Below are 3406 nucleotides of genomic sequence, written 5' to 3'. Positions count from 1 at the left end.
CGAGGCAAAATAGAAAAATTAAATCAAACAAACTGATGAACTGAACCGAATCAATCCAACCAAAATTGATTAGTTTGTTTCTTTTGTTGGGTTGTTGGTTTATTTGATAACCCTTGTATATTATAACAATTCAACTTTTCGTTTTATAGCCCTCCAACTACTAAGAGAAAAATATATTTGAGTAAAAGCTAAAAATATTGGGTGTTCAAGAAAAGGCATTTGGTTTAGTGGTATGATTCTCACTGGGGTGCAAGAGGTTTTGAGTTCAATTCTTGAAATGCCCCTATGTCTATATCTCTTCTTACATAAGGACTTCCTATTCGACATCTTATACTTACCACCATGCTCCTAATACTCATAGTCTTTCTTAACATCCCATCCCAAGGCTTCATACACTTGTTCCAAGTGGTATAACAAGGGTATTTGGTCTAGTGGTATGAAAGACATTTACCAAGTAAATAAATACATTAAAATAACACAAGTGACACATATGTAAACTATGTTAATGAGCGGAGATATTTTTCATTTTCACAATTACTGATGACGAGAGGTTTAGGATTTTTTAATGTAAAAATAGTGGGGATGTAGCTCAGATGGTAGAGCGCTCGATTCCGATGTGGAAAGTAGGGAGATCGATACCTTGCAGCTCCAAATGAATCGATCACTAAACTTATTATTACTTTTCAATTTTTTCTTATTTACGACATAATGAGTAGGGATAGTTTTTCATGTCACTATTATTAATGACGAGACATTTAGGATTTTGTAACATAAGAATCGTGGGGATGTAGCTCAAATGGTAGACCGCTTGCTTTGCATGCGAGAGGTACGGGGATAGATACCACGCATCTCCAAAATAAAACTATGTTATTAAATATATTATTGAAAAAAAATTATTTCTTTTCAATTTTATTATTTCTTTTCAATTTTTCCTTATTCATGACAGGTTGAGTAGCCATATTTCTTCATTTTCACAATTATTGATGAAGGGACGTTTATGGTTTTTTGATGTAAGAATTGTAGGGATGTAGTTCAAATGGTAGAGCGTTCATTTCCCATGTGGAAAGTACGGGGATCAATACCTTGCATCTCCGATTGAATCGATTACTAAATATATTTTTTTTTCAATTTTTTCTTATTTAGGACATAATGAGTCGGGATAGTTTTTCATTTTCATTATTACTGATGATGACGAGATGTTTAGGACTTTGTGACAAAAGAATTTTTGGGATATAGCTTAGATGGTAGAGCACTCGCTTTGCATGCGAGAGGTATGGGGATCGATACACAATTGTGGGGATGTAGCTTATGATGGGAATTTGAGGGTTTTATGATGCAACAATTGTGGGGATGTAGCTTGTGATTGGAAAGTTAGGGTTTTATGATGCAAGAATTGTGGTCATGTAGCTTATGATGGGAAATTTAGGGTTTTATGATGCAAGAATTCGGGGGATGTAGCTTAGATGGTAGAGATCATTTAGCATGCGAGAGTTTAGGGGATATCCCGCATCTCCAAAAGAAACTATTTGTTATTAATATTTTACTTCTATTCAACCTTTCCTTATTTATGACATAATTAGCGGAGATATTTTTTCATTTTCACTTGATGACGGGACATTTAGGGTTTTCTGATATAAGTATTGTGGGAATGTAGCTTAGATGGTAGATTGCTTGCTTAGCATGCGAGAGGTACGAGGATCGGATCGATACCCCATACCTCCAAAAGAAACTATTCGTTATTACTATTTTATTTCTGTTCAATTTTTCCTTATTTATGACATAATGAATAGCGTTATTTTTTTATTTTCACTATTGTTGATGATGAAATGTTTAGGATTTTGTGATGTAAGAATCTTGAGGATATAGCTTAGATGGTTGAGTGTTTGCATCCCATGTGAGAAGTACTGAGATCGATACCATGCATCAACAAAGCAAACAATTACTAAGTATATTAGTTCTTTTAAATTTTTCCTTATTTACGACATAATGAGCGGGGATAGTTTTTCATTTTCATATCATTGATGATGGGAAGTTTAGAGTTTTTTTTATGTAAAATCGTGGGAATGTAGCATGACGAGATGCTTAGGGTTTCGTGACGTAAAAATTGTAGAGATATAGCTTAGATGGTAAAGCGCTCGCTTTGTATGCGAGTTGTACGGGGATTGATAACCCGCCTCTCCAAAAGAAAGTATTTAATTTGTTATTATATTTTTTCATTTTCACAATTATCGATGCCCCGCATCACCAAACCAAACTATTTGTTATTAATATTTTGATATTTTTTTATTTTCACTATTATTGATGATGGAACATTTAGGGTTTTATGATATAAAAATCATGGGGATGTAGCTCAGATGGTAGAGCATTCGCTTTGCATGCCATAGGTATGGGGATCGATACGTCGCATCTCCAAAAATAAGACTATCTATTATTAAATATATTATTTCTTTTCTATTTCTTCATTTTTACTATTATTGATGACGGAAAATTTAGGGTTTTGTGATGCAAAAATTGTGGGGATGTAGCTCAGATGGTAGAGCGCTCGCTTAGCATGCGAGAGGTACGGGGATCGATACCTTGCATCTCCAAAAAGGAGAAATTATTTTTTTAAGTATGAATTAATTTAACATGTTATGTATAAGGTGGGTACGAGAGAAAAAGAAAAGATACTTAGGACTTATTGTAAAGGGAATTTGATATATGATATATTGGAGAGTTTGATATATGATATGTAAAGGGAATTTGATATATGATATATATACTACTTGTGGAGAGGGATATACTACTTGTAGAGAGGGAATTTGATATATGATATACTACTTGTGGAGAGGGAAATTTGATATATGATATAGGAGAGGGAATTTGATATATGATATAGGAGAGGGAATTTGATGGATATATGATATAGAAGAGGGAATTTGATGGATATATGATATAGAAGAGGGAATTTGATGAATTCCTTAAAGAGATAGGAGCTCCTCCAAATGATAAGAGCTTATTGGATGAGGGAATATGATATAGGAGAGGGAATTTGATGAATTCCTTAAAGAGATAGGAGCTCCTCCAAATGATTGGATGGCGGTAGCGTCCCATGCATATGACGGAACTTCTTCACAATTGCAATATCTGACCAATGAATATTGTTGTCATTTATAGCTTCTATCACAATAATATAAAATTTGGGGTCAAAGCCTATATGGGACTGAAAAGACCACCACACGCTTGTAGATTAAATTATATCTACCACCTCTGAAATTTTCCACGGCAAACCTTCCAACAGCTTGCACTTCTTCATCATTGACATCCTTAATTGGAACTAGATTTTAAGGCAAATCTTCTCCACGACTCACTTTGGAACACTTTTATAGATAGTTTCAACAAACTTACTTTGCTCGTGAATACTTTA

The 3406-nt window shown here is 34.0% G+C and overlaps 1 non-coding gene across 1 annotated transcript; it reads left to right on the top strand.

Moving 5' to 3' along the window:
* Positions 1-2515: 2515 nt before the first annotated feature.
* Positions 2516-2588, top strand: TRNAA-AGC. The gene has a single exon. It is a non-coding gene; the product is annotated as a tRNA-Ala (tRNA).
* The last annotated feature ends 818 nt before the right edge of the window (positions 2589-3406 follow it).

Source organism: Cucurbita moschata, unplaced genomic scaffold (genome assembly GCF_002738365.1).
Source record: "Cucurbita moschata cultivar Rifu unplaced genomic scaffold, Cmos_1.0 Cmo_Scf00215, whole genome shotgun sequence".
Lineage (NCBI taxonomy): Eukaryota > Viridiplantae > Streptophyta > Magnoliopsida > Cucurbitales > Cucurbitaceae > Cucurbita > Cucurbita moschata.
The sequence above is the reverse complement of the archived record's forward strand: the minus strand, read 5'-3'. Positions and strand labels throughout refer to the sequence as shown.